This window comes from Oncorhynchus masou, chromosome 14, assembly GCF_036934945.1.
Source record: "Oncorhynchus masou masou isolate Uvic2021 chromosome 14, UVic_Omas_1.1, whole genome shotgun sequence".
Lineage (NCBI taxonomy): Eukaryota > Metazoa > Chordata > Actinopteri > Salmoniformes > Salmonidae > Oncorhynchus > Oncorhynchus masou.
This window is the reverse complement of record NC_088225.1, coordinates 18,409,514-18,425,705: the sequence shown is the minus strand read 5'-3', so window position 1 is coordinate 18,425,705 and position 16,192 is coordinate 18,409,514. Positions and strand designations below refer to the sequence as shown.

The following is a 16,192-nucleotide window of genomic DNA, read 5'->3' as shown; positions in this document are numbered from 1 at the left end:
CATTAGTTGTGATGTATGCATATTCATGTGTTTATTTTTTTACATTTTAAACCTAGGAATGATCTACACTGTTAATATTTTTTTTGATCTCTTTTTCTTATGAATTACCGTTTAAGTAGAGGGAGGTGGTGTAAAAGAACGGGGTGGGGTGAATGGGGAGAGAGCCGGGTGAAGGGGAGAGAGCCTGGGGGTGACTGGAACCAATAGCGTGCAACATCCTGCTAATATAAAGAACAAAAAAAACGACTCTTGAAAAACAAGAGCAGGGGAGCCAAGCTGAGGTAACTCGCCGGGTCTGTAGGAAGAATCCTGACAGCAGAAATCGGGGAAACGAATGAGAAAGCAATCGATCACAGCCTATTGATCAAATTCTTTCTATTTAAACGTTGACGAAAGTACACAGATGGTAAGTGTTTCTCGCCCATTTCTCGCGTTTACTGTACAGCGATGGCTAGCTAGCGACAGCATACCCTCTTCCCCTCCCTCTCCTTTTGTGATGAGGTGATGTCCACACGATGCTAACTCGCTAGCTACCAAGGTTGCTAGCCATCCATTCCGTTTTTTGATGGAATGACTCATGTTTACCCTGCTGTTATGTTTTTAAATAAGGCAAAACGCTATTTTATTGCACTGTGCCAACTTGCCATCTCTTTTTTTGCACGCTGATTAATCAATCCGGCATTATGTACGGAATTGTGCAGCTACCCAGCATTTCACTCAAAATGAGCATATCTCGAACGATACATATTTATGGTTACGTTAGCTTGCGAGCTAGCATAATATCGGGCACTATTCTCACTGGTTGAGGCTTTATGTTTTGCCTCAAGTGAAGCTTTAAAAGTCATTGTCTGTCATGTTTTAGGGTAAAGTGCACTTTACTTTAGTTTGATCACTGATGTAGAATCTGAAGGAAATGTGCACTGTCGATCGCCTTTGTTGGTTTTCTCAAACAGATTGTGTTTGTGCGTAGTATAAATGTTTTTATTTTGACCATTTATTAAGTTTACGCCTGCCAATCATATACATCACCTCGTTTGACTTCAGAAGCGCTCTCTGGCTGGCTGATGATAATCTTAATGTCTACGTACTGTTATTACCTAATCATGCCAGCCATTATTTGGTGCACAGAACCTGGCGTCTCTCCTTATTATATAAAGGGCCGTGGAAGGGATTCTGGTGTGGTTGGCGCAAGGCGGTTGTTAAGAACTGGAAGGCAATGAGCCGACCGCATCATTGCAAGCCAACGCTGTGCCATGGTGAACAGTATTAGCCTAGAAATGCATCAATTATATAATATATTGTAACACCCCTGTGAATTCTGGCTCACTGCGAGCTCATGACAGTAGCAGCATGGCCCGGCACTAGCAGAGTGGATAAAGTACCTGTTTCAAATGTTCTTCTCTTCCATTCCCGCATGATGTTCTCCAAATTGAGACCTTGGAGAACACATCTGCGGTCTTCCCAGACCAGCGCTCTATCAAATCAAGACTCCGATCTCTATAATTACTGCCTTGGCATATGATCATTTTAGTTTACCGCCACTTTGTGGGTACAAACTGTGGATCTGTAGATGTGCTGTCTGTAATTTTGGCCCAGTGTTTGCCGAGGATTAACACATGGTTTGAAGACAGATTTACGTCAATGCTGGCGGATTTGTGGGGCAAGCTTCTGTGGCGAGACGACGTTTGTTCTGAGTGATTGTCTTCTGCGCGGATAGAAGCTGGTTTCACTGTCTACGTTGAAAGTGCCAAGACTGTCTACTTGTATTGACACCTAGGCTGCATTGAGAATTGCACCTGCAGTTTGCTTGAAACATTTCCATTGTACAGCCATACGCACCATTGCCCAATGACTCGTCAAAGGCACATACTGCCTCTGTCTGTCAGAGTGGAGGGGAGGCTTTGGTCACAATGTAAAATGTGTTCATTACATTACTTGCAGGTCCAATTGAAGTAACCATATAGTGCACATGTTTCCTTTATACAACTATGGGAAATGTTTCCACTTGTTTTTGAGTGAACAGCTCAACATGCACTTCATTGAGCTTTCCTCCATAGCTGGCAGGTCCTCAGTTTTTTTACAGACGTCACAGAGATGGTCTGTTGGGATGGTGTAGATGACAGCACCTTAGTACAGTCATTGGACAGGGAGTGCAAAAAGAGAACGGTCAGGTGCTTTATGTTTTAGGTGCAGATCAGTGGAGGGTGTGAGTGGGAGATGCATCCAGCTGTTGTGTGCTAGATGGAAGAGGACTATGAATGAGTAAAGGTAGATGGCCAAAGCTGCCCAGTTGGTTATGGCCATTTTAGCTCGCCTAGTGGCGCAGTTAACTTATTCATTGTTTTTGATACCTCAGTCTTTGAGGCAGGGTATCATTGAACAATAGCCTGACATAAGATAAACTAAGACATGGCATAATGATATGCCATTCCCTTGTAGATTGCATTTTAAAAATTAATGTTTTTTGATACATTTCATTTGATTCAGTAATTATATAGCGCTTGGGTGGAAGTCTCAAATATTTTTAACTAGCAATGAACCATAGTCAGCAAATAAACATGTCAGAAATAATCCAATCATTGTTTGTAATGCCCTGGAGGGATGTAAGACTTCATTCACACAGCATTATGGGATTTATCCCAGCCGTTTCCGCCCCAAACTTTTCCGCTCCTGTCTTTATTATTGGGACATGGAAGCCTCTTGAAAACAAACTTCCAAAATGGCACTAACGGTTCATTGTGTTTACACCTGCTCTATTGTATCGTTGCTTGTTGTGAATAACACTATTCTTTTAGATTTACATTTACATTTAAGTCATTTGGCAGACGCTCTTATCCAGAGCGACTTACAAATTGGATGCACACTGAACAAGACGTTTAAACGTTTCCATCGGTTCGATAACCTTCCTATTGGCTGTTCTTACAACCTAGTACCAAGCAATGTCAGTCACATTTGGGAGGACCCAAGGACAAACTGTGCACACTGACTGCCCAGTAAAAATTCTAAATTTTCCACAGCAACCTTGCCTCACGTGAGAATGACAGTAGCAAAGTGCCTACATGTGCAGTGTATACTGTGGGCAACCTGGTTTACTGAGGAATGCCTACTGCATCACACACCACCCACCTTTCATATCTTGGGATGCGTAGGCTTAATAGTTCATGCTTTTGTCTCCTGCCTCAGCTGTCACACAGCCTGACACAACAGGCAAAGGTGGCAGAAGGTATCTTGCGCTGTAGTTGTAAAATCTCCCATGTTTTGTGAAATTCCAATTGACTGGTAGACTTCAGATTTGCATGTGTTTTGGTCAACGCGATGGGACCTGTCTTCCTGAATTCCTGTCCCTCCACAGGCTTTGGTTGCGCAACTTTCTCTTCTCTGTGCGATAGGTTGTATCAGTTCTGAGGTTTGACGCTGAGGGCTGTTTTTTGAGTGACTTCATTAAATGCATGATCAACGGCTTCTCGCTGGGTCCCTGCATGCTAAAGTCAATAAAGCGCAATATTGCTAAAAGCTGACCTTGAGCCAAAGGTTGTGGGTGGAAATCTCAGACTAAACATTTCTCGTTCACCTTTTTGAGATGGGATGTCCGTAAAATGTTGGGTTATGCCAGTGGGAATGTGTGAAAGCCGAGAGTAGATGTTATTCAGAGGTTTTCCTTAGACACTCTTGACCCCTGTTTGTCAGTGTCAGCTGTTACCTCCCTAGACAGGTTTCACATCCGTGAGTATGGCATTGAGGCTCTCTGTCACTAGTCATATAAGGACAATCTCTCTCACCGCAGCCTCACAGGAAATGGCCTCCCCTGACGTGTGCAAGTGAAGAAAGACTTCAACTGACAGAGGTTGGAAAGAAACTTGCTAATTTAGTGGTTTTACTGCCTCACTTATTTGTTATGAGGCTTGTTCATTGAACATGGTGTCCTTGTTTCTGGTAAGAGGTGGATCTGAAGTCTGCTGACTTTCCCTTCTCACCCCAGTACTATCTATCTCTAGCTAGTTAGCTGTGAAATCGCCTTAACATACTGCACGATCAGGCGGCAGGGTAGCCTAGTGTTTAGAGCGTTGGACTAGTAACCGGAAGGTTGCAAGTTCAAACCCCGAGCTGACAAGGTACAAATCTGTCGTTCTGCCCCTGAACAGGCAGTTAACCCACTGTTCCTAGGCTGTCATTGAAAATACAAATTTGTTCTTAACTGACTTGCCTAGTTAAATAAAGGTAAAATAAAAATCAACTTAGGAGTTTAATATCTCACCATGTTCAATCTGCAGATCGATGTGCCTCAGAGTGGAGACTGGCATTCACAACTACAGATATACAGTGCCAAAGTTGTCCATGCTACGTCAATGGGCCATGTGTCCGATTCTGGGACAAGGAGTGCTCTCCTTCTTGGAGTGACTGGGAGTCTTTTTGTCTCACGTATTTAAAAAAATGAATTGGCACAAATGGTTTATTTGAGAGAAGACATCCTCCTGAATTTTGATATCTGACATGTATGATAGATATTTTCGTAATCTAAAAGTCGTATTCTATTAACTTCCAGTGTAGTGAGACTTTATCACTGCTACGTCATACCAGACAGATTTCTGCCTTGAACGCCATCAACTCGGATGCATATGAAAACATGAAATGACCCAGGGAATGTATTTGTCACATGCGCCGAATACACCAGGTGAGACGTTACAGTGAAATGCTTACTTACGAGCCCCTAACCAACAGTGTGGTTTAAATAATAATAATAAAAAAAATACAGATGATAAATACAACAAACAAGTAATTAAGGAGCAGCAGTAAAATAACAATAGCAAGACTATATCTCGGGGGGGGGGGGCTACCGGTACAGAGTCTGTGTGGGGGCACCGGTTAGTTGAGGTTATATGTACATGTAGGTAGAGCTAGTGAAGTGACTAAGCATAGACAATAACAACAGAGAGTAGCAGCGGTGATGTACTGAGCCATACACACTACCCTCTGCAGTGCCTTGCTGTCATAGGCCGCGCTGTTGCCATACCAGGCAGTGATGCAACCATGCTCTCGCTGGTGCAGCTGTAGAACCCTTTGAAGGACCTGTGCCAAATCTTTTCAGTCTTCTGAGGGGGAATAGGTTTTGTCGTGCCCTCTTCACGACTGTCTTGGTGTGCTTGGACCATGTTAGTTTGTTGATGTGGACAGCAAGGAACTTGAAGCTGTCTACCTGCTCAACTGCATCCCCGTCGACGAGAACGGGGGCGTGCTCAGTTCTCCTTTTCCTGTAGTCCACAATCATGTCCTTTGTCTTGATCACGTTGACGGAGAGGTTGTTGTCCTGGCACCACACGACCAGGTCTCTGACCTTCTTCCTATAGGCTGTCTCGTCGTTGTCAGTGATCAGGCCTACCATTGTTGTGTCATCTGCAAATTTAATGGTGGTGTTGGAGTCATGCCTGGCCACTCAGTCATGAGTGAACAGGGAGTACAGAAGGGGACTGAGCACGCACCCCTGAGGGGCCTCTGTTGAGGATCAGCGTGGCGGATGTGTTGTTACCTACCCTTATCACCTGGGGGTGGCCCGTCAGGAAGTCCAGGATCCAGTTGCAAAGGGAAGTGTTTAGTCCCAGGATCCTTAGCTTATTGATGAGCTTTGAAGGCACTATGGTATTGAACGCTGAGCTGTAGTCAATGAATAGCATTCTCACGTGGGTGTTCCTTTTTGTCCAGGTGGGAAAGGGCAGTGTAGAGTGCAATAGAGATTGCGCCAGATGTTGGGCCGGTATGCAAATTGGAGTGGGTTCTAGGGTTTCTGGGATAATGGTGTTGTAAACCATGACCAGCCTTTCAAAGCACTTCATGGCTACAGACGTGAGTGCTACGGGTCGGAAGTCATTTAGGTAAGTTACCTTGGTGTTCTTGGGCACAGGCACCAGAGTGGTCTGCTTAAAACATGTTGGTATTCCAGACTCGGACAGGGAGAGGTTGAAAATGTCAGTGAAGACACTTCCCAGTTGGTCAGCGCATGCTCACAGTACACATCCTGGTAATCTGCCATGCGGCCTTGTGAATGTTGACCTGTCTAAAGGTCTTACTCACATCAGCTGCGGAGAGCATGATCACACAGTCTTCTGGAACAGCTGATGCTCTCATGCATGTGTCAGTGCCATTTGCCTCGCAGCGAGCATAAAGTAGTTTAGCTTGTGTCACTGGGTAGCTCTCGACTGTACTTTGTTGACTGGAATGGTTTGAAAGCCCTGCCACATCTGACGAGTGTCAGAGCCGGTGTACTACGATTCAATCTTAGTTCTGTATTGACTCTTTGCCTGTTTGATGGTTCATCGGAGGGCATAGCAGGATTTCATATACGCTTCCTGGGTTCGTCTCACTTTTCGACTGTGGCAGCTTTCGCTCAGTGTGGATGTTGCCTGTAATCCATGGCTTCAGGTTGGGGTAGGTACGTACTGGTCACTGTGTGGACGACGTCATTTGATGCACTTATTGATGAAGCCAATGACTGATGTAGTGAACTCCTCAATGCCATTGGAGGAATCCCAGAACATATTCCAGTCTGTACTAGCAAAACAGTCCTGTAGCTTAGCATCCGCTTCATCTGACCACTTTTTACATTTTTATTGATCTGGTCACTGGTGCTTTCTAAAAAAAAAAAAATTCCCTCTGGTTGCACATTTAACATGCCTTATAGAAATTTGTTAAGACGGATTTAAGTTTCCCTGCATTAAAGTCCCCGGCTACTAGGAGCCCCGCGTTTTTCTTTGCTTATGAAGGGATACAGCTCATTCAATGATGTCTTAGTGCCAGCCTCTGACTGTGGTGGTATGTAAACAGCTATGAAAAATACAGAAACTCTCTAGGTAGATGGTGTGGTCTACAGCTTATCATGAGATACTATACCTCAGGCAAGCAATAGCTCGAGACTTCCTTAGATATCGTGCATCAGCTGTTATTTACAAAAATACATAGTCCACCACCCCTTGTCTTACCAGAAGCCGCTGTTCTATCCTGCCGGTAGAGCGTATAACCAGCCAGCTGTATGTTGATGGTGATGTCGTTCAGCCACTACTCTGTGAAGTCTAAGATGTTACAGTTTTTAATGTCTCGTTGGTAGTTTAATCTTCAGCGTAACTTGTCGATTGTATTCTCCAAAGATTGCATGTTTGTTAGCAGATTGGAAGGAAGTGGGGGTTATTCGATCGCCTACAAATTCTCAGAAGGCAGTCCGCCCTTTGGCCACTTTCTCTGCCTCCTCTTCACGCTAAACACGGGGATCTGGGGCTGTTCCCGAGAAAGCTGTATATTGTTCGTGTCGGGCTTGTCAGACTCATTAAAGGAAGAAGAAGGATTCTGCCTGTCCATGCTGAGTGATCGCGGTCCTGATGTCCAGTTCTTTTTGGTCATAAGAGACTAGTGGGAACATTATGTACAAAATATATATTTTATAAATGTAAAAAAAAAAAGCAAACAAATGAACAAAAAAAAAATTGTTGTGGGAGTGATGTATAACGTTTTGTTTCATGGCGCCGTTCACCCATTCTGAATATAACATTCAGAATGGATGGCCCTTTAACAAGCTGGTGTTGTCGAAGTGCATTTTTCCTGTTTATTTTCCATCCCTCTGTCTCCTCAAGGGGTGCAAGTCAGCGGTCTAAAAATAAGATGCGCTGAGAGACTAACTGAAATGAATGGCCACTTTCAACATCTAGGGCAAGTTTCACTACTGTACGTTACCGTAAGAACACTGAGTGATCTCTCGCTCCGTGTGTGTGTCACAGCCTGGGGTGAAAAGCTTTAAGTAAACTTACCAGCACCAAGTCCCTTAGCCTCTCTACTCTAGATGGAAACATTGATGTCCCATTGCTGTTAATATTCCTGACTGCAGCTGTAACCTTTCTAAAAGGGGCAGATTTAGGCTAGTTCTCTGTATAAACATAACCAAATATTGGACTGAGGTCTGGTTTATGGTTTCTTACGCTGACCGTTTCAAAGTTGTAAGTGGAATTCATAGACGATGCATAGCCGTGCAAGCACTTGACGCTCCGAACCCTTCCCTCAATACTTTTATTAGGGAAGAGCTCGCCCCAGTGTGGTTTCCCTGGGCCTGAACAGACAACCCCGGTGAAGACCTCCTCTTTCTTCGAGGCAGGGTGCAGTCACCCCCAGACCCCCTGCCATTGTTGTGGTGGTCTGAGCTCCAGGGGAACAGGCAATGGGATTTGTCATTGTAATGAGATTAGGAGCTCCTCATCAGAGAGGGAGAGTCTCAACCTGATCTGACTGTGGGTGCAGCACAGCAGGGCCTATCTCTTCAAATGGCTGCATGGAAGAATCTCACATACATGAAGTGTAGCCTCCATGAAACTCAAACGGAGATGCAGTGTCTTTCACTTAGTGTGAATAAATTACTGGTAAGAGACTGAATATTAATGTTGCTAAAGGTGGGAGCCTGATTGGTGAAGTGCTCTTTTCTCTCTGGCTGGAGACTTTAGTAAGTGGTTGTAACTTCAAACTAATCTAAATGGTTACACCAAATTGTAATTGAATTACCGTGTGTTAATCTAATGGGCAGCCTGCATCTAGCCTACTGTTTTTGAGCACCTTTAGTTGTGTGCACGGTTGGCACACCACAATGTTCATATTGTCCTTCTCGCCATTTAAGGAGAGGTTTGGTCTGTGCACTGATCATTCCCTGTGGTAGTTGTTATCTGCTGTAATCAGCCTGTGCTCTAAGCCCAGTTGGGTGGCAGTTAGCTGTGGCAGGCTCCCCACAGGGACTCTTAAAGTCTGTGTCATCACTACTTCCTGCCGCAACGTCATTTTTTGGTCGGCAGTCAGTGGTGTGTCTTCATGTACAAATAAGGCAAAAGAAGGCAGATGGCAGCAGCCATGTAGAATCCTTCCAGGACTGACTGTGTGCTTGCCTGCCATGGTATCTATTCTTGTTTTCATGATCTTTTAGTGGCTATGGCAATTCTGGGCTGCAGTTTTATCTTGTGCAGCCTGAATTGGTGATGAACTTTTCTGTAATGTACTGTACGTTGCATGCTGTGTTAAAACAGAAACCATTGCCTTTTGAAGCAGTTTATTTATCTTATGAAATATGAAGCTCCTGTTGAGTGTTACTGATGGTTGCTTTCTTGTTGCAACAGGAAGTGAGTTTACCATGCAGTGCACCCTGTACCCTACCCAAATATGAGAATTAAGGAGACTTGGTGAGGAGGAAGATGGTCAGGATGGCGATTGCATCTACAGGAAGTTGCAGTCCCTCCATCAGACATTCCGTTCTCACAAACTAAGGCAACACCCCAGCTTCCTCAGTCATTCAGTTTAAAGATATCTGACACTCAGTAGTGAGTGGGCAACAGTTACGCCAATGCAAAAATTACTAATTTGATCATTTCAATTTAATAGAATAACAATTGTATTCCCAAAGTCTCTGTGGTAACTGTATCATCTGTGCACATGCAAGATGATGTGTAAGGTCTTTTGGGGAGCTCTACTTTGATCCTAATGGCTGCCAGTTGTGAAGTGCAACATGATTGAATCAGTGGCTGATGGGTTTCACTCTGAACCGCTTGTTACGGCTCAACATTATTTCAGTTTAATTGAGTTTTTCGGGCCGTTCCAACGCGTTCTAATTGAGCAGACACAACAAGGAGCTGGATTTGTTGTAAACAACCCATATCCCTGTGGATCAGTGCTCTGTGTCCACTCCCCTTCAATGTGTGTGAATGTAGCCTAAATGTCTTCCTTTCTGTTGCACAGGTTTCAGGAAAGGGCTGTCGCAGAGTTGTCTGTCAAATGAGCCCCCCCTGACTTCTACCACCAATCTCCTTCCATAACAGTCAGGGTTTAGATGTCAGCAGTGGACTTTCCCAGAGAGCAGTCCGGCCTGCCTTCAAGTGGACACAGCCTTTACTGTGTGTCTGTCTGCTAATTGATCTGCTAGTCCAGCTTCAGGGCGTGGACGTCAATGTGGAGAAATTGCTGAAGCCTGTCGGTCACATAGTTTTGAAGTATAGTTCTTCACCAGGTGTGACAGCTGAGACCTAGGCGCCTTTGACCAATTGCTTGACCTATGTCTGCCCTGTCATCTTTTTTGACCTCGTTTCAAACCGACTCTAAGCCACTCCAAATTGATCTGCTCGGTCAACATCTGTTAGCAATATGGCAGACAATATGATACCTATCCTGCCCTCATGGGTTTTGACAGGGAGTCAGTGCCGACCGTAGGGTCTAGGAGTTCATGTTTGTATGTTGAAAGTAACTTGTTTGTGTACAGTATAATGTAGTTGTCATGGAGAGGAATGAGTGTTCAGGGCCTCTGTTGAAGCAGGAAGTCCATGGATGTTTGTGTCAGAGTGTGGGGCTTTGGAGCCATGAGTAGAGAAATGAGACAGGCCTCCATTACATAAGGCCTTTAGTTCTATAGATCTGAATGGTGCTCTCTGTTAAGGCCAAGCGCTCACACTGAACTGTTTGTGAACATGGGTTTTTTATTGACTCAGTTGTACATCAGAATTCCAGTTTAGTGATGTAGTGTAACAGTGGCATTGGTTGCTTTCTTAAACCGCTGTGCAAGTCGAGAGCATCCAGAGGATGTCCGTAATGTCGCGCTTGGGGTTAATATTTGAAATGGCTGTGCTTCCCTATGATTGTGTGTTCAGTGTACCTACTCACATGTCCAGACAGAAGGTAGCTGACCTGCCCTCTGGGGAGTACAGTACAGAAGGTAGCTGACCTGCCCTCTGGGGAGTGCAGTACAGAAGGTAGCTGACCTGCCCTCTGGGGAGTGCAGTACAGAAGGTAGCTGACCTGCCCTCTGGGGAGTACAGTACACTGACAGATGGAGCTGCTGGGAGGCAGAGAGTAGCAGTGGGGAAACGACTGAGATGAGAGGGATATTATGGACATGGTATTGTCAATATAACAGGGGAAATCCTGCATGCTTACACTTCTGTTGTAATAACACTAAATAGGAAAGTACTGAGGTTTACTCATTTGTATTCCAGGACAACAGAAATGCCCCTGAAGATAAACCTGTCCAGCGCTCCAAAGTAAATATACCTCCATTATCACCCCCCCCCCTCCTTTGTCCCGGTTTCTACCCAGTAGGACATTATCTTTTAATCACTATCCTTCTCCATTACCTGTCTGTCTGGCCCAGTGTATCTCACCCTACCTTTACTCGGATGTCATTTAAACGTCATCCATAATGGAACTACAGTTTATATACCAGTATATGTTTTCACATACTCTCAACAGCAACTCATTTCTATAGATTGGTTATAGACAACTGAGCAAGTTGAGATGATGCTTCATTTATCCATTGAAACACATGTTTGAGGCCATAGTAACAGTGTGGGTTTTGTTCATGTGCGTAGTCCTTCAGCTTCAAGACACCGAGGGAGGTGTGCTCGTCATGTGAGAAGACCGTCTACCCCATGGAGAGATTGGTGGCTAACAACCTGATATTCCACTCGGCCTGTTTCTGCTGCAAACACTGCAACACCAAACTCAGGTGAGACACTCACTCACTCACTCCATATCAAACTGTGTTGTTCTTTTGTTTATATTCTGCTCCTCCCTGCAGCCTGGGCACATTTGCTGCCCTTTCGGGGATTTCTACTGCAAGCCGCACTTCCAGCAGCTCTTCAAGAGCAAAGGCAACTATGATGAGGGCTTTGGCCGCAAGCAACATAAGGAGCTTTGGACCTCCAAGGAGGGAGAGAACATAACTAAGACTGCGTAGCCACGCCTGTCTGTGTCCCAACCGTTCTCCCACGGGAAAGGCTATACGGACACTCCTGACCTGCAAACCCACTTTTATTTTCAGAATTGGTAACGGTCAGGGTTAGTTTTAGATTTTGGGTAGTTTTGCAGGTCAGCAGTATCCTACTGGCATTCCCCATCTCCTCCCCAAAGCTGCCTCGTCTCCACCTCCAACATGTCATAAAGAGCACCAACGTGTCATGAGGGGTGCAGTCAACGCTCCTGTGCACTCACTCCACATGGAAAAGACACACCCACTATGACTGGCCGGTCACGCTCCCTGTTGCTCGGCATTTTATTTAGTGGGGTGTTTATTCCTTTCATTTGGTTATAGTATTATTTTTATTTTACATTTGCTCTTTTGAAATTTGATTGTGGACTACATATCATTGTTTTGTTTATTTTTCGGATAAATTTGCACCCTTTTGACGCAACAGGCGCAAGGGACCGTATGCTCAGGTGAACATATGGTTGGAGAAGCTGGAGTTCACTCAGCTGTAGAGCATACTCAGGTCAACCATACTGAGCTAGGTTCATTAGCAAGTTTGTATTTTATGACCTCCTTTTCAGTTCCATATCGTCAATTAAATCTAACACCAATTTTAAAGACCAGTTCTCTGCTTTGCGGAAGCCAATTTGTGAGTTTGTCAGGGTTCACTTATCTGAGAAACAAACATGGTACTGTAAAACTGTCACACGTTCTCTCTCTGTCTCTGGGTACATTTAGTTGAATTATGTCTTATTGTTCAAATGTTTTTTTGCTCCTATGATCTGAATGGCTGCTAGGTTTCAGTTCTGCATGTTTGTCCTGTTCGAGTCTCAGCTGTACCTTTAGTCTGTACTGCCCTCCTGTGTTCTGGATGACTTTTTAAAACTAATCTGCTTCATTGACTCTTAATCTCACTTTACTGGTTTTAAAATGCACTCTTTGCTCTGTTATTTGCTGGGTTTGACAGTCATGCGATAAGTTGCTCTCATTCGTAGAGGCTTTTTCGTCTTTATTCTGAATATGAGAAGTATCTCATAGGTGTTTGTACATAGATTGTGCTGAGTGAACATATCACACTATACTGTGCACATATGACCATGCATGTTAACCAGACAAGTCAATGTTAGATTGACAGGGAACATAGCCTAACAGGAAACCACAACTGTCACGCTAATATCCCCTGCTGCTTCCTGTCCATGCAGAGCTGTCTGTTCATGTAATAAATTGGGCTAAGTTGGTGTGTAAAACTAAGCGGGACTTTCGGATCTTTCAAGACAACTGTGAACTCTGGTGGGGGAACAATGTCAAAATCCTGATGTCTGTGATCTGCCAATTGGTTAAGTCAGCTCTAGAAAGAGGCCAGAGTTTCTGATGCAAAATTATTTGTTGGATGACCTTTTAAAACAAAAAAATCCCATCAACTTTTTTTCTTTTTGAGTACCCTGTTGTCTTGAATGCCCGAAAGTCTGAGAATTCAGTGTTCTGAATGTGGCAGAAATTCACATGACTGGGATGTCCTGACGGGGCCACAAGTGAAATCACATAATGTAAAAAAAAATATATATATATATATACTATCGTGCTTCTCCAGTGACATCACATCTGCAAACATAAATATCTTTTATTATTTTTATAAATGCCTCATGGCTTTCTTGTCTCGACTGCATCACGTGATTCTGAGCAGAGGTGGTGGATTTGTGAAGATGGTTCACTTCAGGCCGTTTACCATTGGGGGAAAAAATTGTCAGTTTCAGTCTGCTGAACAGGGTGGATCTCCCATCGACACCAATGTGATAGATCGCAGCTGGGTCTGGTCTACTTTATTTGACTAATGTAACCAGAAAGAATGAGGGAGTGGGATGTCTCGCTGCTGCGCCATCTCTGATTTTGAGCACCAGGACCTAGTACTATGTGAGGGGTGGGCGCTAACAGGGAATGTTGTTTGAACTGGGGCATGTTCAGGGGAATTCCTACGCAGTGAGTAAAGCCCAGGCCTACAGAGCCCTGAACCTCAGAGTAGCGCCTCCTGCTGGGAGAAGAGGTTGGAAATGCTTGAGTCAGTTCAGCCAGTCCCAGTAAAGGCTTGAGATATTACTTATCACACAATTGTCAATAAACACGTTTGCCCCCGGTAATTTCTTCTGTATAGCTTTTACTCATTTTTTTAAAACGTGGGAGTGGCCTCGGGATGAAACGGTTGTGCTACAGGTATTTTTTTTAGGTTGGAATGTTCTAAAGCGACACCTGCTTTGGCCAACAAACTCAATAGATAAGATTTTTATTTTCTTCATTCTAGCTTTAGAATGAAACTAAAGCCATTGAATTACATCATTTGGGAAGTATTCAATGCCACAACACTTGAATGACACAATGTATATTGTGATGGAAAGTTTACTGTGAATTATAAACTGGGTGGTTCGAATGCTGATTGGCTGAAAGCTGTGTTATATCAGACCGCATACCACTGGTATGACAAATCATTTATTTTTTACTAATCTAATAATATTGGTAACCAGTTTATAATAGCAATGAGGCATCTTGGGGGTTTGTGCTATGTTGGGAATATACCAAACCTTCTCGGGCTTCATTGCTTAATTCGAGCATGCTGTGCAGAATAGGAAATAAAATGTTACTTTTTGATAAGTAAATCCTTAGAAATAAATGGCAAAATCTATTGCCTAACATTTAATGCTTTTTCAAAACAATTTTTTGTTTTTGAGTGCACATACCTTTCTCCCTGTTCCAGCCTATTCCCCTGTGAATGAAAATGATCCTTCTGCTTGTTTTCCACTTCGTCCCTGTGGTGGATGATTGGCTTCACTCAGCCAGAGGTTTATGTACCCGCTCATCCTCCACTCTCTCCTGAATGGTTTTCATTTTTTCAGTACATTTCCTCAAGTTGTAAAGTTCTTTTTATTTGTTTTTTAAAATTTGTAACGGTCCTCGACCACCCAGAATGCTTTGTAACCAAGAATATCATATCAAATAACACTGTGTCCATATCGTCTTATGTGTGAGGAGTGTACCAAGGTACAATGGCGTTATCCTGTGAAAAAACTTTCTTTGTATAGAGAAACAAACAAAAAGAAAGTAGGTACACTTTTCCATACTGGTACCAGGAGGCAAGGTCTATGAGAGCTGTGTGACTGTCTGTGTTCTGCGAGTCATGTAGTTGTGTGCAAAATTGGATGTAGACTTAACATTTATTTCTCAATGCAGGTGTCACTGTTGTCAAAATGTAAATGCATGCATTTTGAAACAAAAACATTCTGTATAACTTGACCTGTGGATGGTGACCTTGCAAGCAAAAAGACGTTTTGGCTCTTACTCGTCTTTCACCTCTCTTCTTCTTTTGGATTATTACTCCAGTTAAATTGTGTTGTAGAAGAACATGATTCTAAATAATGTGATTTGTCCCCCCCACACCTACACACAATCAAATGTATTTGTTTGATCATTTTCTTTCAGTAGTTTAAATTTTTACATGCTTTTGGAAAAATAAATGAAGATGCTGGTGATAAGTGAGATGGTTGTCTTTATTACATGATGAGTAAAGGCAGTGCATATTTCATATTTGATACTAGTCATTTGTTGTGTAAATAGTAGGCCTTTTTTATGAATTGTATAGGAGCTAGTGTGTTTATTATATACTGTTATAGACTCAGATGCTCGACAACAGGAGTTGTTTTAGTTCAAGGTGCCTGAAGAAAACAGAACAGAGCATCAATATTGTCTCCCACTTGTACAGATGTGGTATCTTAATTTGACCAGTTCCCTCACAGCAGGAAAAGAGTCCTGCAGCAACAGGACATTTTCATTATTAAGTGGATGATAATAAGTGGACATTTTTTTTTGTAGGGGTTGATATAGGGTCTTAATTTGATCACCCTGTTGGAGGAGACATTTTAAACCTATAGTGTATTTGAGATTTTAAAAGGATTCTGAAGTTTGTCATTTCCACTTTTTGAAATTTCAGCCTTGGTTAGACATGACATTTTTCACAAGGGAAAATCAAGGCTGAAATTTCATAGTGGTAATGACAAACTTCAGAATCCTTCTCAAATACACTACACATTTTAAATGTATCCTCCAACAGGGTGATCAAATGAAGATCCTACATCTGTATCAATCCTTACAAAAATGTCCATAATCCACATAATTCACATTTCCTGTTTCTGCAGGATTCTGTTCTTGCTGTAGCAAACGGGCTCAAATTAAGATTTCACATCTGTAAATGTTATGTTAGTGCAAATTAAATTTGACATTTTAAAGTGGAAATTACAAACTTTAGGAGCCTTTTTAAACCTTGAATACAAACAAGTTTGCATTTCCTGGCGTGCAGGAACATTCTCTGAGAGAACAGACTAATCAAATTAAAATAGAAAATCTGTAGTGTCTTTCACTTTTTATAGGTCATGATGTTTTTGCTATTGAATCATGGATTAA

The 16,192-nt window shown here is 43.1% G+C and overlaps 1 pseudogene; it reads left to right on the top strand.

Moving 5' to 3' along the window:
- The first annotated feature begins 206 nt into the window (after nt 1-206).
- On the top strand, nt 207-15,271 carry LOC135554455 (LIM domain-containing protein 2-like; annotated as a pseudogene).
- The last annotated feature ends 921 nt before the right edge of the window (nt 15,272-16,192 follow it).